This window comes from Pyrgilauda ruficollis, unplaced genomic scaffold (assembly GCF_017590135.1).
Source record: "Pyrgilauda ruficollis isolate IOZ18807 unplaced genomic scaffold, ASM1759013v1 scaffold23, whole genome shotgun sequence".
In the NCBI taxonomy this organism is placed as follows: domain Eukaryota; kingdom Metazoa; phylum Chordata; class Aves; order Passeriformes; family Passeridae; genus Pyrgilauda; species Pyrgilauda ruficollis.
Genome location: NW_024522539.1, coordinates 8,028,226 through 8,051,053, shown reverse-complemented (window position 1 = coordinate 8,051,053; position 22,828 = coordinate 8,028,226). Strand labels below are relative to the sequence as shown.

Here is a 22,828-nt window from a genome sequence, read left to right as displayed (position 1 = left end):
ACACTTTTCACTGGTTTTTCCCCCCCTCTCTCTTTGTCTGGGATTATGCTGAATATAACTTAAGCCCTAGTGCCCTCTTCTGATCTTGAATTAGGTGTCAGCTCTCAGCACACCTGTCCCTGCAGCTCCTGCTCAGCAGCCAATTGTTTGAAGTTAGGCAAGCATTTGGGGACACAGATATTTTAATTTGTAATCAGCTTTAAAGCTTTAAAGCTTTCAACGTTTACTCTGATCAGAAACAGCAGTTTAGGCATAAATTAGCCTTTTCTATTTAAAAAAACATTTTTTTTTTTTTTTTTTTTGTCTCCCAGCAGGGGCAGTAGGCTTGATGTGAAGTCCACAGAAGTGAAGGGATAAACCCTTATCAGCTCTGGCCCAGCCCCTCACACAGCACACAGAGTCACTTAGGCTGAAAGAGGTAAACTGTTACAAGATCTTCAAGGAACAAAGCCTGATTAAGGATAATCTTGTAGAAAATGTTACATTTTTTTTGGATGTATTTAACATGGGAAATGTTGGTAAGTGATAATTGTACAATTCCTTGGCTTTTCAGTGCTAGTAACCCAAATTTAGTTTGTGTCCTTATATGCAGACATGTGTAATGTGTATTAGGTATATCTCTGACACTCAGCTGCAGACTGTATGAATTAGTTCATTCATCATTTCCAGGCTGCCACCTCTGGGATGGAAGGCAGCAGCTGGCAGGGAGCACAGAGCAGCTCTGCACAGCATTCTCAAGGCCAAGCCAGAAACCCTGCATCCAGGTTGTACTGTAGGGAGGTTCCACACACAGGGAACTAGAAACCTCTTTGCAAAAACACACACTTGCTTTCTAAAATCATACGTATTTCTGATAGCCATTGAAAAAAAAAACAAAAAAAAACTATATTTGCCCATAAGGCATATGATATATCTGAAGTATGCTAAATGTTGCTAAATCTTCTAACACTAAATTTACTGCAAAATAAGGTTATGAATTAATTTTCACAGTCCTGGCTTTCCTAGACTGTGGCTGTTTGCTTATGTTTTAAGCAGATAATATTCTGCAAACTGAGAGTTGTGCAACTGCAAATAAACATTCTCTACTGACCAAACTACTTGTTGATAATTTTAGATGGGAATTTTTGAGAGACTGATGGGCAGATTAACACTAAAGGCCTCTCTAGCAAGTGGTATAACAACACATTAAGCAACAAAAGGGATATTTATAGCTCTTTGCTGGAATATGAGTTTTCCAGCTCTCTATTGCCATCTTGAGTCCCTGACTGCCTCACACAGAAAAATCAAATTGGGGCGTAACACCGACAGAGACAAAAGGAAAATCCATTTCCACTCCTGATGGCCAGAGCCCTCTCCAGTTATCAGGTGAAAGCCACCAGGTATCAGAGAAACGGCATTATTTACTTTATTTGAGGTGATTCACACTGTGGCACGCTGCAGGGAGAGCTGAAGGGAAATGCCAGGGCAGTGGGATGTCGCTGCACATTTGTTCTAAGGGCTTGCAGAACGAGATCCTTGGAAAGCAGCTGAGCTTAGGGCCTGTGGGGAATTCTTGGACATGTGCACCCTGCAGACACCTCTGGCTGTCAGAGGAGCCAGGCAGAGTTTAGAGTATATTTGCAGGTGGATTGTAAAACTCTGAAAGGACTATTCTTCCTCCTGTGCAGAGGTTTTGATACCATTCTCTTTGTCCTATAATTGCCCTTCACAAATTTCTCACCTTCCTCTGAGAATCACTAAGGTGGGCACTGCAGTACCTGATCCATCCTGTGATATTTGAGTATGTAGTTACTACATACTAAAGAAAACCTATGGATTTCCAAGCTCTTTGGGAGAGGTGCCATGAAAAGAAGCCCGAGGCCTTTCCTATGTGGGCATTTCTCTAACACCTCCTGCTTTCTACCTCATAATGTTCAGACTCCTTTTTATTGCTTTATAAATTTCAGAAGTCCTTCTTTTTATTGTTATTATTCCTATTCTCTCCCACTGCCTTCTTTCACACTTGGTAGCAGTGTTTTCAGCCAGTATTCAGAATATTTTATGAGTAATGAGTGTCCCAGGCAGAAGGAATACATTGTGAGATCATTGTTACTAATTGAATACTTGGTGGGGGATCTCTTCTCCTCCACTGAGTGCTTGACATAGACTGAAAATAAGTTGCTAATACTTGATTCTAATAAATTGACTGCCCATAGCCTGTTTTAGAGTCTTAAGTGTATTTGGGCACAATATCAGCAATCTGTACTTTCCTCTTCCAAACGAAGGATACTGTTTGAAGGAGCCATTAAAACTCCTTTTTAATAAATCTCAGAGTAGCAGCTGACACTAACACAGTTTGAGCTGGGCTAGCACAGGGGTAGATTAAACCCTGATGAAAACAGCCTGGATTTTCCACTCTGCTTTCTGCTGCTCTGTACTGCAGCAAATATTGGTCCTCCCTCTTGCTTTGCTGTCCTGGGCATTTCTGCAGTGCCAGGCTGGTACAAAGGGCTCCTACAAAGGCTGGTACAAAAAGCCCCTGCCTGGGGCTGGGGTGAGATGCAGGTGCCATTCCTCAATGCCCAAATGCAAGGAAAACTCTGAAGGTGTCAGGGTTCTGGGCTGTTCCTCCATAGAATAACTGGCACAAAGGAAAACTGAATGTTTGCTGAATATTTTGAGCTGGCGGCATCTGAACAGATGGGGGTCTCCCCAGGCCTCTGGGAACCTCAGGTGGTTTTGTACTCATTTCAGAATTGCTTTGCCCTCCTAGGATCTGGGTGGTTCCTCAGGTATTGGTAATGTATCAGACTTAGCATTCCTTCAAAAGAATGGCCTCATTTATTGGATTGTGTCTTCTGCTCTCTGCTGGCAGTGGCCTCCCAAAGAGGTACTCTGGCACACCCATCCTGGGCTCCCAGAATTCATGGAGCTGATTATTTTTAATAGCATTCTTGGAATAATCTCTGGATGGTGTATATTTGCATTTGTATTGATGTCATCATACTGCTGCAGTTCTGTCTTCAATACTCCTTTTTATATATTTCCTGCAAGTGCCACATTAAATGATCATGGGATTCTTGGAAAAGCAACAGGAAATTATATAATGGTGCCCACAAGTCTGTGTATTGACTTTTCCACAGACTTGCTGGTCCCTGAGCCTAAAAATTGTTGGTAAAACAAAGATACTTGATCTTGTTTTCTGTTCTTGATTCTTCTTACTGTCTGAGAAGTCCTGGTCTTTTGCTGTTCTATTATGAAAAACCAAAAAAGATAAAAAGAGCTAATTATATAAATTATTGTGGGTTTGATTATAAGGATGCTTGTTTAATTTAGTTGCTTTGCATTCTTAAGTAACTATCAGCAGGAATTCAGATGGACACACTGTCATTTGTAGTAAGCTACAACTGGCACTGAGATGAGCAGAAATATCTGATGGAATCATAGCCCTGGTATAAAACCTGTAAGACATTGAAAGAAATAATTGCCTTTTAAATCTACTTCAGCACATTCAAACCTTAAAGCATAACCTGTAAAAATGGAGGAAAACTACAGGGAAAACTGTTTGTGACATTGTTTCTCAGAAACCTTACACAGGTCATAAGCTGTGGAGGATAAGGCAAAGGTTTCTATGGAAAATTGTAGAAAAATGACTGATGCCAATGTCACAGAAACAAGAATATCTCTAAGACCTGGGCTTTTGGCCATGTCTAAGGGGTTTTCAAGGTGCTTTGTGGAATATTTTGAATATTTATAGCTGAGAATTCAAAATCCTTCTCTTTGATGGGCTGAAAATGGTTTTGCTTTTGAAGATGCAGTGACTCTTTCTGGTTTGTGGTGGTTTTACCAAATAACTTTCCCCTCTTATGGGTTTAGTTTTTATCTGAGGGATAACACATCCCCTGGATGCTGGAAATAACCAACATATTACACTACTTAGAGCCTTCCCGTCTCATTTGGACAGTCCCTTCAGTAAATTCCCTTCTCACCCAGGGTGATTCCTTGATCAGGCCAAGCTGGGTTTCCAGCACATTCCTTTGGAAGTCTCATCCCTGGGAGAGTCCCCATGCAAGAGCGGTGCTGTGTGGCACTGTCCCAGGGCTGGCTGTCCCTTGTGCCCTGCTGCTGGCAGCGCTGCCAGGAGCCCTCAGTGCTACCAATGAGTGATAGATACACGGACAGCCACAAACCCACAGGAAGGCCAAGAGCAGTCAGCCTGCTCTGAAACCTGCAGTGGAGCCTTTCTCTGTGTTGAAATAGCTCTGGTACCAGGAACACTCTGATCTTACCAGGGTGAGGTCAAAAAGCGCTGCTTTGCCCTGCGGCAGCGTGCTTGACTCCAGCAGCAGATGAAATTAATCTCTCCTGATCTCTCCACTGGGGCTGCTGGATGGTTTCCAAGGCTGGGGCAGGCCTGTGGAGCATCAGCTCGGGCACTTCAGGGCTCCTGGGGTCTGAAAAAAGACACATCCTATAAATGCTGCTCCAGTTCTCCACTCAGGGCTGGCAGCTCTGCAGAGAGCCGAGCCCAGGACGCAGGGCAGATTTGAGATTTGCTTTACTCCTCACAGGACCCAAACCAAGTGCAGCTGCCCTGGCTGGAGCTCATCAGTCCCACATTTCACCCTCTAGAGCAGACACACTGACAGTTGTCCTAAAGCATTAAGCTCTCACATGGTAATTTGAACAAACAAAACCCAAAGACATTTGGGGTGTGACTGCTGAGAGCATTTTAACTCCGCAGGCACCAGATCCTCACACCTACTGTAATTCCTGAGATTCCTGCTTCACAGTTAATTGAAGTTGGATATTAATGTGTATTTTCTGAATGAGAACAGCCTCTCTGGCATTTATTTTGTTAAGACACACACCTTTCGACACAAACTTGGAATAAAACTGAGAATGGCACAATGTCGTAATATGCTGAACAGAAAGTTTACTGAAATATTGTTAATTTTCTTCCCCTCCAGCACAGAACAACTGTTTTACTGTGCTACACAAGCTATTTGCTTCCTACTGCTTGGGAGTTTAGCCTGTTTGGAGAGACTGCAAAAAGTATTGGAAACCTCTAGTGTATTTGCTGAAAAAGTAATCCTCTTTAGCTGTTTACCTACATCTTTTCCCAAAGCAGATTTTTGTAGCCATGTTATACTACTATCAAAAAGATTTGATTCAGCTGAGGAGGCAAATGAGACAAATATGTTTTGTCATGATTGAGAATGAAGAAAAGTTAAGTTTCTTTCCATTGTAAATATTTACATATTGGGTAGCGTAAAAATTTACTCTGAGGTATTTACAGTGGGAACACTGACTGTTTTTTCAATAGCCATAATGTTCTGAGTGTTGTTGCTAAAGCTTAGTGACTCTTTCTTCTTTGTTTTCTGACAGATTGTATGATGAAATGTCAGGTAATACACTTTGAGAGCACGCACCATCATCCTGTTTTATTGGTTTAATCAGTGTGAAAGGAATGATTTAATTCACTATCCAATTACATTCCTGAGTATGTTCCTTTTAATAGGCTCAGTATTTCCCTAATTTATCTGCTAATCATTAGAAATGCATTTGGCCTCAGCTCAGAGACTGCTGTGTCCCGGGGTTCAAGCTGGGATTAGCACAGTTCTAAGAAATCCAGAGCAAGTCTGACTAATGCAATCAGAGTACTTTGCACACACTCAGGTGAGAGCAAGTGGGGCTGGTGGTTTGTGTGCTGGGCTCTGTGTGCCCATCTCCACAGGCACCCACAGAGGTCAGGATTTTCCCTGGCTGATACAACTTCCTTAGCAGGGTTTAGTTACCAGGAAAAGTGCACGCAGTGACAGAAAATCAGTTTATCATGTACTTAAACTGGCCTTGCACTTGGATGCTTTTGAGCTGGGTGAGTACTTGTAAGTACTTTGGTTGTAGTGGCTGTTCTTTAAATGGATTTCTGTGTCTTCTCTGGAATAAAAATTTTTTCTGAAAATTTACCACCTGGTAGGAGTCAGAAAAGGCTGAGATTTACTTGCAGCATTATCACAAACTCGTTCAGCACAAATCTGAAAATTGAATTTATAAATCAGGGATTAGTTTTGCTAGGATACTTTCCCCACAGCAAATTAAATGCCTTGAAAACATTGCTCATCCCTCTTAACTGACAGAAAATGCTCTTTATTATTTATTTATGGAATTATGAATAGTATTGATTTCTACAGTGTTATCTATATAACTAGATGTTTATTAGAAATAAGCAATGCCCAAGCAGTGAAATTAAAGAGATTTTTTTAGATGTCTAAAATTTGATCGTGTTGTTATTTGGACCTGCCATAAAAACAGTGCCAAGAAGGTTTCTAATATCTGAGGGCATACTGCTACATAAGAACTTCTCTCAAGAGTAATATTTTTTAATATATGATTAGGTGATTCCATAAATCCTTGAGTCTTTATTTCCCTACAAAATGCAGTGTTTGGACATGATATAATGTTCTGTTTCCTGTTTCCAGAGCTCTCTGGATTCCCAAAAAAAAAAAACAAAAACAAATTGACAACAAGAGTTACTCATGTCCCCAAAAGCAAACTCCTACTCTGCAAGATAAATAGAAATAGGTCAGTCTTCTGCAATAGTGTCAGTAGGGTTAGATAAGTTATATAAGAGTCAGATAAGATTTGGGGTCAAGAAGAAAAGATAAATAACTAAAAGTCACCCTACAGTCAATATAATATTTTGTTACAGCTACAATATTTAGCAAAGTCCATATAGACACAACACAGTTTTGATACTTCTATGGGAGAAATTTTATCATTTTAACAGAGCTCCTTTAAGTGAAATATCTGTTTTGATCCCCTCTTGGGAAAACACATTTTCATGTTCCAGGGTGAAACACTTGTTGCTTTTAGCTTTTTATATTTCTAGTTCTGCAGTGAGAGTTGATTGACAAACAACAAATGCCATGTGCCTCCTCCTCACCCTGCAGCCAGAAGGTTGGGGTTAAAAGTGAGAGGGAAAAATGGGAAAAGAATAAATGAGAGCACAAGAAATTTGGCAGCATCAGAGATCTGTACATACAATTGCTGAATGACACATTGAGGCAAGTCAGCTTAATTATAAATTATATGTGGTAAATTTCAGGATAAAAGCATTTTAGAAACTAAATCCCATATTGGTATGTTGCATTATCCTGAAGTGACCCCGGGCAGCCAAATGTTCTTGCAGTCTGTCCTTGGCTCCTTGTTGCATTATACAGGTTCCTAAGCCAAATTTGCAAAGTTAAACATCTGAGCTGTAAATAAAGATCCCTAAAGCCTACTGTGCTTTCCTTGTTTTAAGAGTCCCTTCACAGTATGGCCTCAATTCAACTAAGTACTTAATATGTACTTAAATCCCACTTAAATCAATGGGATTTAAACATTTGCTTAAATGCTTTGCTAAATCATGGCCTATTAAACTGTCTGTGTTGGAGATCAAACTGTAATTTATATTGCTGTGATTTCTTCTTCTGGTGTTAAACATGAGACCCCAAACTACCTTTCACTGTAGTCTTGCTTGACTGAAGCTGAACTGTTCAATGGGAATGTGTGCAAGACCTGTATTCCTCGTGTGCAAGAAACAGCTTTTATTTATTTTGGTCACCAGCTGTTGTCAACTTATGTTCCTGATAAAGTGAAGTCAAATAAGCTCTGTCAAGAGGCTGAATGTTTCTCACACACCATCATTTTGAAGATGAATAGCACAACATTTTTCTTTTTCAGTAATGAGTGTAACTCCTGGTTAAACCTGGGAACATACAGTTATTTGTACAGAATGTAGATACATGAAAATATTTGAAGAGGAAGGGGGGAAATTTTTATTCTTTTGCTGATTTCTTGGCAATCTCTTCCTGGTGGTTTCTTTTTTTTTGCAAATGCAACTAGGGTTGACAAGAAAAACAGCCTTTTGTAGCTGAGGAGGCAGCAGGAAAAGGAGTTGCCAAAAGAGCCGTCAAGACTCTCCAAGTAATTTGATGTGTGGAGAAAATATGTCAAGATTATTGCAACTGCATATAGTATAAGTTTTTTAGAAGGAAGTCAGATGCTCCACTACGCCTGGGATGCCCACAGAGATTACTCTGGCCTTATCACTGCTTTTTTGGAAAAGAGTGAAGATGAATGGTGGGAAAGTGAGGACACTTCTTGACTTCTTCTCTTCTCTGCTTGTAGTGGAGATCAGCCAAAAATCCAGCTCATATGCCAAGAAAGCCCAAACGAATAGATGAGTGGAAAATACCAGATGCTTAAATTTGTCTTGGATTTTCTCAAAACTGCTAAGACCGGTTTTCTCCTTAATTAGCCAAATACGGGATGGAGTGCATTTCTTTTTCATGTACAGATTTTTCTTGGATCCTGTGGGTTAACCACCTCTAGAGCACTGCTGTCCCTGCCAGAGGAGGAGACAGATGTGGCTTTCTTGGACAACACGAAGAGGAGAGAAGTGTGCAGAGGACATCCCATCCTCCTCACCCTCACCCACTGCTGCCCTGCCAGGATTCCCCCAAGACTGAAATTCCTGAGACTGCTGTTGTCTGGAAGCCAGTTTACATTTCTGTCCTGAGAAGGAATTACTCTCAAGGCATGATTTTTTCCAACTAGACAAGATTTATTTTCAGTCCAAGAGCTGTCTTTTGTACAGTGCTTAGTTTGTTGTGTCACTTGTAATGACGACAGTAATATCTGGAAAAAGAGATAACTAGAAAAGCCTGCAGCACTTGATTATTCTGCTCAGAATATCTGATACAGCCCTTTCAGACATCAGATGTAAGTGGTATGAATGCATACAATTTCATAGTAATCTTAATATTCCAGTTATTTCCATAATTTTATACAATATACAGATATATTAATATTAATGTCACACTTAGAAAAATTAAATACATGCAGGATAGTTTATGGTTTAAAACAAATGGGTATAAAGGTAACGTTTATATTCATAATATATTAAAATAATAATTTACTACTAATCTTTAAAATCCATGTGTCATAATTTGGAAAAGAAACCCTACTTCAGAATCTAAAATATTCCAAAAATTTTAGGCTTCATCACTGTTTTGAAAATGCTTGTTATGTATTTTATATATATATATATATGCACATATATATACTCCTACACACACACACATATCTATGTATGTATACATACATATATATGTTTGTATGTATATATATATAAAATAAAATTGTTTCTCAGCGGGTTTTTTTAAACTACAGTCAACCACCACAGAACTTCAGTGAAAGGAAGAAAACAGCCATTTTCTGAGCAGGGGAAGTAAATATTTTCTTATCCTTCATGTGTTGTTACAATATCTTTATATCTGTGTGTTTATTGATAAATCTTTCTTTTGCAGCTTCCTTTGTTCCCAAGCTTGGATAAAAAATTATAACTACTTCAAAAAAATCTTAGAATGTTGCAGTGCACTTTGTTTCACCTCAAAGGCTGATTTATGAATTGCACATGAAAGTGTTCCATGTTTTCATGTTAGTTTTTTAAGATTTGAATTTCCACAAATATTTACAACTACCCACTCTTTTCTCACAACTAAGAAGCATAGATATAAAAATCCACCCCCTCTGATTTTCACACTCCTTATCACATATTGAATTAAATTAGAAGGGAAAATGGAAGAGAGATTAAATTGCAATTATATTACTTTCTTCAAATGATCATAATTTGATTTAATATCAAACAAAATATTAATAAAGTGCTAACTTTTCTTGGTGGGAAATGCCATTTATGGAACAGTTTCCCAGGGAAACAGAAGCAAAGTGATTAACTGTCCTTTTTGCTTCAGTAATGAGATCTTTCTAAAATAAACAGTTTTGCCTGGTTTAGCATTTGTCTCATGTATTTATGCCCAGTTTGAGAACCTCAGCCTATACATGGCATGTTCTGGACCTTGTTTGAGGGTCTCTTAACTCTCTTAATTGTCACACGTTTTAGAGGTTGTAAATTGTAAGCAAACTACAAGAGAATCCCTTTTAGGTTCTATAATTAGCAATAGGGGGAAAATTATATACATGTCTAATTTCAATGACATAATAACTGAAAGGGTTTTTTGAAAAATAAATGTGAAAGATGTCCATATGCAAGCTCCCATGAAAACATTCAGAGGTTCAAAATTAGATAATTTTAATGTACTCTTATGGTTGGTTTTCAGTTACAAAAATTGAACTCCAGAAATGTCCCCCTGGCTAAATGAGGCTTTTTCAGTGTTGAAATTAATCAATAAACTCTCCAATAAGAGCCAAGCCTCAAATCCACAAGCACAAAACAACAGCTAGTAATGGCCACGTGAATTGATTTCAGAAGGTTAAATGTGCACATTCAGGGCTTAGAACAAAGTCTTTGTGGCCTTATCCAAAGGGGATATCTGTGTGACTCACATACTTTGCATACACTGTAATAATGAAAATTAAGGGACTGGGTTTAGATGAGGCCATGAAGGTTTATTCATGGTCGAAATTTAGACCAGAGCTTTTTTTTTCCTGATAAACAAGGTCCATGGAAGTCTGGCACTGAATAATTTTGTTCCCTCTTGGGGCAGAAAAAAAAGGATGTAAAAGCCCCAAATGTACTAAATATATGTGTGATGGTAGATTTTTTTTTTTTTAATTGGTTAATGGTTGGGCACATTTGAAGGATAAAATAGGTTGTTGGCTTCTAAGCTGAGGTTGTGGCTCATGCTGGCATCAATTGTTTGTTTAAACTTTAGAAGAATCAGTCTGAGAAACGGGTTCATGGTAAAAATGGGAATGTAAATCTGTAAGTAATCATGCCTAAAGCTGGGCTGGGCAGGAATAGGGAGGCTTTGGTTTACTGTTTAGCCGAAGTTTGCTTCAATATTGGAATAATTAATGGCTTTGAACAAGTGTAACAATTCTTAACAGCAGAGAAACCTGACAATGAGCCAGGGTTCAACCAAAAGAGGGATAGAGATGGATTTTGGAGAAATCATATGCAGGTTTTCTCTGTGGGACTTTCCAAACTAAGGCTGTTATTAGATATAGGCTAAAAAAGGGATTCTGGGTTGTTTGTCATTTAATACCCATTGCAGAAGAGGTTTCCAGGCTAAAATCAGCACTGTGTCCTTCAGACCTCAGAAAATTACAATTATCATAAGGACACGTAGAAGTCCCTGGGCTAAAGTGTTTGTGTTACCCATGGTAAAACTGTTTCAGACAGATGAGGCAGAGCCTGGATTTCAGCTGTTCACACTCAGAGGGAGTGGCAGTCCTTGGCTGAGGTTGCTGTTTAGGTGCTGTTGATCTTCCTTGTCAGGGCAAAGTTTCCAGGGCTAGGTGACCAGCCAAGCTTTTCCTGCTCAAGCTTGTGTTCAGAATTATACATATGTTCCTTGGCTGAATTGGAGCTTAAGACCCACAGCTGGTGTCAAGCTAGGAAGTGGCATGGCCAGTTACCAAAAAATCCAAAATGGAAAGGAATGGGTGGCGTAGTGAACAGGAGCAGTGAATGGCAGCTAAGCATGGGAGAGATGGAAGGTTTGGCAATCAGTGTAATTAACACAAAGAGCCTAATTGCAGAAAACAGAGATGCAGACACTTCAAAAGAACTTCCTAAAAAAAGATTGATTTCAAAAAAGCAGAAAGAAAAAATAATCTGATGCTGATTATTTGAATTTTGTTCGACATATAACCAAAAAATGAGCAGAACAAAATGCTAAACAGGAAGGGAAAAAACAAAAAACTAAAAACCAGGCAAATTATTAAATTCTGTTTTTTTAAAAATCACTTTTAATAATATTTTGTCTCAAGGATTTGCATTTTTGAAAGAGGAAATTCTTGCAGTAGCCACATGCATTTGAGGTGCTTTGAGCCCTGTAGCTGAGGGCTCTGCGTGCTCGCTGCGATGCCACAGCCTCTGCAGCCATCTCGTGGGGACACTGTGCCTGGTCACCCAGGAGAGCCAGGCTGGGACACTGAGCTGGGCAGCAGCACAGGCTCATCTCCTGGCTTTGCTTCCCTGTCACGATGAATTTTTTCTGAGGCACAGTAGGCAGAGTCCTACAGCACATGCCAGTGAGTAGTGGCTGCACATACTGGTAGGTGATTTCTCACTTGCATTCAGATCCTGGGTGTTTTCTCCCTTCCTCATCATCATAGACTTGCTACAGGAGTGAGCATGCAGAGCCTGGGGCACTGGCTGCAAAGCAGGAAAGGTCCCTTTCATGCTGAAGCTCCATCTCTTGTGTCCTGGCAGAACACACGACTTCCCAAAGGAGCCTTGGAAGGCTTGGCTGTGGCTGACAGCAGCACCAATAGGCTGCAAGGCTGAACAATCTATTTCTGTTTCCTCCTCCAGTCAAATCAGATGCATTCTGTTATTCTGTTCTCTCTGATTATACCCTTTCTGATCCCATCCTGCCAACTCAACCAGCCAAATTCAACTTGGGGACGGTATTTCTTTTTTCATAACTGTTTGACTGTCTTCCTCTCTATGTCTTCTTGGCAGTTTTTTGCTTGGCAAATCAGTGAAAGAAAGGCTGCTCATTTCATTGGAATTAGCAATTGTTTTCCTGAGGGTTTTGTTTATTCAGCTTACAGAAAGGCAGAGACCAAGCAAGCTGATTTGTCCTGACAGGATGAAGTAATGGAGGTACAGGACATTCACTTCACGGATTCTTCTCTAAGGACTATTAATGCCTTTTGACTATTCTTATCCCACTGCCAGCAGCCAGCCTTTTGCCCCAGAAGTGCTGTTAAATATTCCAGGAGAAGCTTCCCTTTCTGCTGCCAGTGATTCACCAGCAGCTTGGGACACAAAGGTATTACAGGCTGTTCACCCAGCCAGGTAGAAATGTGTTCAGCACACTGAATACAATTTCTTTGAATCCTTAGGGGAAGTTCCTGCAGATCCCTAGCAAGCTGGCTCACCACCACTATTCCCTGGTGAGCTGACCATGTTTAACCACCCACCTGACAACGGGAGGATTCCAATCCCCAGGTTTGGTTCTGAATGGCCCTGTTTCCTTGGGCTGGTGGGCAGAGTGGAAATTATTTCTTGGTGACAAGTGGCTGTGTTCTAAATATATGGGAGGTCATGGCAAAAGGCTTTGTGAAGAGCTGAGTAGCTGCAGAAGCTGTAGCCTTTGTTGCCTTCTAAATTCTCTGGCTTTGGTCCCCCACTGAAGTGTTTCTCTCAGCTGTGCTTCAGTTGAAGCACAGAGAATGATTAAAAAAACCCCAAAACATCAAAAACCACAACAACAAAAAAAAAAAACCCACTACTTTTCTTGCTGTTTGATCAGGGAATTACACTTTATTGTAGCACTCATTTAAATGCTCAGAGACTATTATCCCCCACAGATGCATAAAAAAGATTAAACAGCACAACCACCTATGTTTGTGTGAAAAGCACCATAAATTGATTAAGCAGTTGACAACCATATCTGAGATGTGGGATGAGATATGAGAGTGAAATACAAGTGTAATTTCCAGAGGTGTAGTAATTATTTATGTGGCTACCTGGGTTCTCAAAAATGTTTGTAACTAAAAGAAAATCTTCAGGTCAAGTTGTACTTTGCAGACACTTCCCCTAATAAGGGGACAAATCTTTTAGGCTTTGCTTTCATGCCTTGACTTTTCTTTCCACTACAGAATTTCCTGCGAGGTGCTGCACTGGCCACAGGGAGGATGTGACCTTCAGGAATGGGTGCTTGACAACCTTCACCTTCTGAAAATTGAGATTTATGATCCAGTGACTTGAACCTTTCCCTTTCAGGTATTCTTGGTTACTAACTGATCTGCAGCAAATCACAATAACATTAAATGTTCCAGGAAATCAGTGTATGTCATCTCAAATGATAGAATCTTGTTTAGCTACATTCATCTCAGATTCCAGTTGTTTTGTTTCTGTGCATGTCTGTGGAATTACTCTGTTGGTTGTTTTTTTTTTCCTCAAAGAAGTACAGGTTCCTAATCTCATTGATTTGGTTTCTTCATTTTAGGTTATGTTACAAATTTCAAATCAGATTACAAGAAAATCAGATTAGTTCCTTGTGTTTAAACAGAACACTTAAATGTCTGGACTTGGTACTTAAAAACTGATGTTTTAGAGAATTTGTTTGGTTTGGGTGTGCAGGAGGAGCAGAGCACTCAGCATTGAATGCACCACCCCTTAATTTTCTTTCAAGGAGACTTTTCACAATAAGTAAACAGTGGATTATACTAATAGTCTGAGAAAGTAATTTTCAGAAGTATGCTCTGGCAGTTGAAATATCAGTGCTGTTTCAACTGTTTCATTTGCCTTCTACAAAAAGGACCATGAACGTGACAAATCACACATTCTGCACTCTGAGCTTGTTTTATGTTCTGACACTTCCAATACATTGATTTTCTTATTCATCATTACCAGAAGAAAGAGATTAGTTTTATGAAAATTAGACAATGGAGTCACATTTCTGGGAAACATTACTCATTAGAATCAGATGCCTCCCTTTAGTATCAAAAACATCTAATTACTTATGAGAACTTCACCTTTCAGCAGAAGATGTTATTTCTCTAAATGGGAGCCTAAATATCCTTTCTTTTTATTGTTTTGTTGATAAATGTTAATAACAATATTTCTTTTTCTAGTCATCTGCAGATATTAAACACTTAATGTGGCACTGAATATTTATGCTATATGGAAGAAGTAGTGCTTAAGAAGTTCACTGAAGAATTAAGCGAAAAAGTTAAAGTAAAAAGCATTCCATTCTTAATGCTTCTGATATTAAAAAGTAAAGGAAAAAACCACCCAACCCTCAGTGAAAAAGTGGTGCAGTTTATATATCTCAGCGAGGAAAAAGGATAATAAAAGCATTTTGCATAATATATAGGTGGGCTTTTTTCCTAATTAGTTGCTCACACCTCATTGACAAATGAAAAGAATGGTCTTTGATATTTAAACTCTGATACGGACTTCGACTGGGGATTTAACTGTTTCTAGCCTTTTATATTGTTTTCTTGTGACTTTAGTGCTCTCAGGTTCATCTATGGCCATCCAATGCTCTGCAATTAAACCAGATACGTGTGACTGTATCTGGAGAATTTAATTGAAGGGGTGTTTTTTTCAGCTGAGAACACCTCCTTTTCGATGTTTTGCTTCTTTCCCAAGAGTTAATCTGAATTTTCTTGGAGGTACAGCACGTTTCCCAAAGGGACCCGTTAACTGAGAGCGGCCGTGCAGGAGGGAGCAGCTTGGCCACACGGTGGAGCGGTGGGATCTCTGCAGGGAGAAATCCGAGCGCTGCCTGCCTGCCAGCATCCTCCAGCACGGAGGGATGCTGCAAGTCCTCTGAGTTCTCCTGGGAGCCGCAATAAGGGTGGGAATGGTTTTTGCCCCCGCCCAGGTCTGGAAGCAGCATCTAATGGTGAAATTAATTACCAGGGCGTTTCATTCAGGGCAGCAATTCCAGTTTGCCTTCAGCATCAGCACTGCACCCTCATCCTCGTGTCACATGCAGGTGAAGGGGTTCTCATCCCGCTGATCGCTCCTGGATGCATTGAATTCTTCACAAAAATACATTTACGGTACAGACAGGGGCAGGGCGCTGTCCTCACCCTTTTCCCCCCTTACACAGCTCATGAAGTGCTTTGCCTTCCTCCAGGCTCATCTTGGGCAATGCTTGGCTGGGACCACACAGAAGGGAAAGGCTAAGGACCAGCAGCAGATCAGGGACATTGCTTAATAAGATGCTAATACATTCTCTTTAACATGGAAGCCCTCCCAGAGTGGATATTAAGGCAAAGAGCTTTTGGCATTTGTGCAGAGTTAAGGGAACATCTGTGTTTGTGATGGCAGAGGATTCATTGTGTGACAATAGAAATGGAGCCTCGAAGGAAAATCCTTTTATTCATAAAAAGTAAGACTTGTTATAACAACTTTTACTCGTGTTCTTTTTGTGTGTTTTTTTTTTTTCCAGATGTCACCACTTGCATAACTTTTTCTTTCCTATTGATATGTTATCTGTTCAAAAACAGTACACATCCTGAAAGGACTAATTAAACCATAAACCAATATTTTCAGTAGTTCTGTTTTCTTGTTCACATTTATGTGCTTTGAAATACGATACAAATCTAAAGGTCTGCACAGGCTGAATTAAATAGCTTCCTACCTTGGGGCTGGTTTAGTTTAGTCCTTTAAGCATTTAAACCAGTTACCCAATTAAACAAATCAGTATTAGTTACAGCTAAGATGATTTACAAGTTGCAGAGATCACACTCATTTAATTAAGCCTAAAAAAATATTTAATTATTTTGATATATTTTCTGCATTTAGGTGTCAGCTTAGAAATATTTTTAAATTGTGAAGAACTGCACATCTCAAAACCTTGAGAAGAATATATGGTGTTGTTTAAAAGTGTGAAAATTAAATACTGTAATGAGAACTTAATGATTATACCATGAGCAGGAAATACAAGAAAGGGGAGCGAAAAAAAAAAGAAATCAGACTTAGTTTGTTGTATAATAATAATAAAAAGCAAAATATTAATGATAGGTTTTGAGTCATAGTTTTCTTATTAAGATTTAAACTGTTTTGCTTGAGCTGAGCCTTAGAGGCTGCTCATATGCATCTTCATAGCACATCTCAAATCTTAGATGGGTTAATTTAGCAAAGCCCATGCTGGCTATTAAAGAGCTTTCTCAAAACATTCCACCTACAGAGGAAATAAAATGTACCATGAGACCAGTGAACACAATAGATGAACTTCCAAAAACCAGCATGTGTTTAATGCGTGCTGGCAGGAAGCAGATAATTACCACAGTAACTAAGAAAGTCTCTTCACTGCTTTATGATTTAAGGCTTTTCTTGTAACTTTTGGCCTCAAACACTTGATGTCCGTAAGCTCAGTGATAATTAATTCAGCAGCAGATAAAGGTATTTGCTGGGAAGAAAGGACTATTTGAAATATATGTATCAAGATTTTGTTAGTGTTTACCTAATGTTTGTAAACTGCATTTTATGTTGGGTTTTTAGTGCTTTTACACTGAGGGTAGCACCCATAAAAGCCCCCCAGATGCAAGCAACAAAAAACATCCAAGATCCTCCCTTTAAAAAATGGGTTAAGAAAGGATCGTCCCTTGAAGATGTGAGTGTTCCATGTGGTCTCCTAGGACCTGGGCCAGGAGCTGTTAATGCAAAGGCTGTGGGGCTGACTTACCAACCACTGAAGACAGGGGAAAAAATATGATTTTATTCATCATTGCAGTGTTCCCACTGTTCAGCTGAATCCCATCAATTCAGAACACTCAGAAGTTCCATAACTGTGCCTTTTCCTTTTGAGACTGAAAAGCCATTATGAGAAAACTTGTTATGCTGAAAAACCGAGGGTGCTAATGGATTATTAAGTGTCTGGGTTAACCTTACTAGAGATGTTTTCATTGGGATAACTCAATTTAATATAGTATAATAGAATTTTCTAGTATATGTGAAAGTCCAAATGGTGATGTGTAAAAGCAAAGATGAAAAGTCCCTTTGAGAAATCTGTTTGAAAGCTGATTATTTGAAGTTGCTGTAACCTTATAACTGCTTATCCTAGTGATGAGATAATGACATAATTTAGAAGTGGGAGGCTTAGTGATATATGTTTCATTTAGATTCCTCCTAATAGGTGACATTTGTTGAAAGCTGACTCTTGAACTGTGCTGCATGCCTTTGCTATCTATCTGCCTTGGAGCTGTTGGAGAATGTAATTGCATTTTGCTTCATGTCCTGTATAATTTATGTGAAAAATCCCTCAGTGGTAGGAAAGTACAAAGCCCAGATAATGAGTACGTGACGATGTGTAAGATTTAGGATGGTTGTTTGGGCTGCAGCTTGAGCTGCCCATGACTCAGGAACTTTCAAGGTCATCCGATATTCAGCAAGCTCAGGCAGCACAGTGCTTCTGAGACTGTATGAAATTCATAACATTTTGCCTACTTCTAATAAACATCAGTCTGAATATCATTATTTTTAGCTGCAGGGGTGTGTCTTTGGGGTAGGGTAAGAAGAAATGACCAATTTTATTGCATTGAGGTAGTGCAGTATTTATAGCACACTGTCTCTGTGTGAAGAATTTTTAAAGTCATTTTCTGCAAGGATGTAATATTTTGAAGTCTCCAAAGCTTTTCTTTTTTGTTCTGTTACACTTCCACAGTTTCTCCTTCACAGTTTCTTGACCTATTTCTAGATCTATTTTTTTTAACTAATGTGTTAGGTGCTGAATTCAGGGGATCATGTACCCACAGCCTGGTACCCCCAGCTTTCCCAAGTACAGTGTTGATGTAGTATCCTGGAGAGCAAGAGGAATAAGCTCATCTCTTTGCAGACAGTAATTTGAGGAGCTGCATTTGTGGTCTTTTCTTGGACAAATGATGATTACTGTTCCTTAATGAGTTAAGTATTGTGTACCTAAATGACCTCATAGGTTGTAATAGAATTACTAACATTCCTTATGCAGTGAATTAAGCTCATCTGAATTTCCTTGCCCATTTTTTATGGAAATATCCTTTGTGAAGATGTTAGTCAATAAATGTAGGTGAACTAAACTCACTATTCCAATATCAAACCCTCTAAAATTAGGGTGGGATTTTAACCTGGGAAATTGAATGGATGTTACAAAACCCAAGGAAACCAGAAATAGGTTTTTATGGACGTCTGCTCCAACTACATCCCACCTCTTCCAGGCTTTTGACTAGCAAGGTTGTCCCAAATATCATCACTCTGGGAAGTCCTGGCTATTCAGTTACTTTCTGCCATTGTCAGTTCCTGGAATTCTTCCTCTCTTCTTCTAAAATGAGAAATTTCTTATTTTTTAAATTTTTTTTAATTGATTTATTAAATAGTCTAACATTATCTTCATTTTCACCGACTCCTAGGTCTGGCTTGTAATGACTCACGTAAGTCTGGAAAATAATTTGGTTACAGTGCTTTCAAAAAGGTCTCTGGTGAAATGCACACGTCTGTGGGATGCACGTCAGACTGCTGGGTAGGCAAAGCTGCACTAGATACTGATTTCCTCAGAGCAGAAGAAGCTGCAGCCTATGTATTATTCTTGAAAAATCAGTTTTCTGGTGATGTCTAATTAACTTTTTGCCACCTGAAAGTAGAGAGGGACAAGTCCCAGGGACAGTGAGCCAGGCAGGCCAGGGCAGGGCTGGAAGCCAGAGCATCAGCTGAACTGGCTGTAAAAGCTTTAATGCCTCTTCTGCCCCTCCATGGGTGTTTGGCTTGGCATGGAGCTGTTTCTCTTTGTCTTCAGCTCCTTTTCTTCCCTTGGTTTTCTTCCTTGGCCTCTGTCTTGGCATTGGTCTCTAAAACACTCCTGAAAATTTCTTGATTTCAATATATTTTCTTTTGAGTTGTACTGTTACAGAAATATATAGTTGAATAGTCATGAAACTCATCCAAGAATAAAAATAGTCATCTCATGATGCTCATCAGTTAACTGCACAGGAGGAGCTTTTTAAATGGAATTTTTTAATGTGGGATGTGAATTCACAAAGAAAATTGAACTACAATGGGAGCATTCCCCTTGATCCAAGTGTGATAAATGTCAGCAAGAGTTATGAACATGCTGAAATTGAAGAGCAGAACCTACTGTATGAAATTAGACTGTCCAAACAATCTTAGGAGGAGAGAATGATTTACCAGAGCTCAGCAGATCAATTTTATTCTCAGTAAGTGAAAACGATGGCTTTGGCACCCTGGAAATTCCATAACTGCTCTTAAGTCCAGCTGCATATCTGTGTTACCTCTGGGGACTAAACAGGTGAATTGAGATTGCAATTTGAAAATTAAATGTCTGTCTTTGAAGTCTAACTGAGGTGTCTTTTGATCTTAGATCTTTCAACTCTACAAGGAAAGGTCCTCTAGCTACGAGGAGCTTCAGTGTTTTTACACAAACCTGGATGATCTTCAGCATCATTACCTATCACTGGGGTCTGTGTGTTTTCAGCACTACTGATAATTACTGCACTTAAAAATACACAAGCTGTCTTGATCAGTGTTCCCAAATGCTAACCCTCCTCCCCAGTCACCTTTGTTTTCTGTACTTAAGGATGTGGAGGGATAATATTCTCTCTTTCTTACAAAGATGACTGGAAAACCTGTCCCTTTCTTAATGTTTTACCTTGAAATTGAGATCAGCAATGTTCTAAATCTCCCAAGGAGGGAGATTTTGAAAAGGTCCTGAGTTGAACTGCAGCGCTGGAATGATGGGTAAAATTTAAACTCTACCTCTATGGGAATAGAGCATATGGGAAGGAATAAAGCCTACTGTTTCCTTGAATTGTCAGTAAGCAGAGCTCACCAGCCCAGCTCTTTCCTGGGTAAGTGTTTGGAAATGCAAAATGATCCTATGGATCAAATGTGAGTCTTCCTCTTACACAACGAGAGCTGAAAGTTTTGCAGTAAAAGGCTAATGTCCTGTTTTACATCCTGTTAATAGCAATTGAAATCAAATCTATAACCTCTGTAGTATTCACTCAGACTAAAACAAACCCAAGCAGGTTTCTGGATTCAATAGAGCAGATTGAAATGGGCAGCTGGGTGTTCTGGTTGCTGAACTGCTGGCTGAGTTGAAAAGCAAAACCAAAACCCTCTTTGTGATCTGAGTTAACACTTGACTTCTTTAGAGGCTGCTGCAGGGATCATGGACAACAGAGGATATTGCCAAATTCAGGGCTGAGCCCTTGAAGTTGCTTTCCATTTTCCCTGCATCCTTCTGTCAGATGGGCTCAGAATTCACAAGTCTCTTGCTGCTCATTGTGCTTTTACTGTTTGGTAGTAACTTCTCATGATGTATGTGCCTCAAGCACTGGCACTATTAGAGCTGTATAAATGTCAGCCTTAAATTGTCCCTTTGTTTTTTTTAGACTCTCAGCTTTCTTCTAACAAAGGGGAACAAAATTTGTCTGCCTCGTTGACACATTAACATACACTAGCCAATTAAATGCATGTAAATCAGTAATATTAGTGTTTTAATGGGTTTGGTAGTGCTGTAACACCATGACATTGAAGGATACTGCTTTATTTGTGAAATAGAGTAATCTCTAGGAACTATAGTTGATGTTAGATTTTAATCTTTCCACTGTGATTCCTTCAGATGAAAAGTAGAACATCTAAAATCTCAGGGAAAACTATGATGCAGGAATGGTAGTACAGAAGGAGAGATATCTGTGTTTCTCTCCAGCAGATTTTGGAGATCTAGCTTATGTCTTCAGGGGAGTTCAGGCCATTACTGTGTCAAAACCTGCCTTTTGGGACATTTGGGTGAGTGTTTATCTGCAACATGAGATTAACATTTATGCACACAGTTGGAATAAGCAGGGAGCTGATGGGCTGTGGTAGAGTGACCTGGGCAGAGGGACACATCCTCATGAGCCAAGGCAGCAGAACCTGCCCCCAGTGCTGTGCCACTGGCTGAGATGCAAAGGAAAATAACTACAGCCAAGGAAGGATGTTGGAACTAACATATTCCTGCTCTTAAATTATATAATTGAAAATCTATCTTGTGGCATGTCAAAAAAAGTGGTGATGTGGGTGTGTTTGCAGCTCTCTGAGCATCAAAGCTCTAAAGGGCGTTCCTGGCATCCAGAATAGTTCTTTTGTTTTTCCAGCTAGGAAGAGGTGATAAGACTTAGTGGAGATGTGCTTCTGGGCTGATATCTATTCTTTTTTGGCTGTTTGCTTTCACTTGATGAATGGCCTGACAGAGAGAGGGTGGTGGGATGTTTTATTTGTCATATGAACTGGAAGTCAAGTAGGAAAGCCACAGAGAGGTTTGTGGATTTAGGAATGGTACAGAAAGATTGAGATGTCAAAGCTCTATCAGCCTTTGTTTTACAGATTTCAAATGGAAAAAAAAATAAAATACAGTACAGAAAAAAGTAAATTTTTCTGTGGTCCATCCATGGTAAGCTGCAAACTGGAGTCCAGAGGCTTTAGTCTCTACTGGGGCTAAAGGAGGTGGGTGCAAGAGATGCTCAGAGTGAAGCTGGGACTAGACAGTTCAGTTCACAGAAAAAGCCCCACACAGTAAGTGGGTTTTAGCAGGCTTTAATAGTCATGCACATGACACATTCTGTGGTGCAGAATACAGCTGAACTCTGAATAGGGGCATTTCTTTACCATTCTGATTTTGCTAATGGAACTCACAGATTTCTAGGGAGGCTTCACCCAGCAAGAAAACTCTAGGCTTTATTGTGAGATACATTTTGGAAATGCAGAATCATATTTATCTGTTCCTTACTTGTCATCTCAGAAATTCAGTGAATTACTCCAAATGGACTTATTCTTTCAATACTGTAACAAAAGATAAAACTTGTGACCACTTAGCCCTTCAGTTATTTAACTGAATAAGTCTAGGACAATAGACAGCAAAAAAGTAAAACTTTTCACCAAGTGGCAATATTTTGGATTAATTCAGGATGGAGAGAAAAAACAGCCTGTGCTATTGTCTACAGGAGATTTAGAAGCAAGAACTAAATGTTCTTTTTGTGAGACACTGCAAACGAAAGTTAACTACAACAACCATTGATTTATGCAATCAAAATTATTGCTGCACTGTGTGCAGAGCTATTAAGGAGAGAAAATACCAAGTTAAGAACAAGTAAAAACACTCTTCAAACTCTTCCTTTCACTCCCACTTTCTGAGCATCAAATTATGGCTGCAGGAACTTTTAATATCTAGTATTTTTGGTGTGTTTTAACAATGACACCAGAATATCTGTAACTTCTATCATGGAGAAAAGCACTAAAAACTCACTTCCCTGGCCCCAGCAGAACCTGGAGCAGATTATTCTGTCGTGGCAACCAAGCCCAGCATCACAGAGGTGCTGACAGAGAGGATTTGTGGGT

General features: G+C 39.5%; 1 long non-coding RNA gene across 2 annotated transcripts; it reads left to right on the top strand.

Moving 5' to 3' along the window:
• The first annotated feature begins 335 nt into the window (after window positions 1-335).
• Window positions 336-15,975, top strand: LOC121354584. 2 transcript variants are annotated; one of them, XR_005955298.1, is made up of 4 exons: window positions 336-518; window positions 7,870-8,748; window positions 12,844-12,949; window positions 13,603-15,975. It is a non-coding gene; the product is annotated as an uncharacterized LOC121354584 (long non-coding RNA). The 2 variants fall into 2 exon arrangements; XR_005955297.1 differs by lacking the exon at window positions 336-518 and adding an exon at window positions 5,677-5,857.
• The last annotated feature ends 6,853 nt before the right edge of the window (window positions 15,976-22,828 follow it).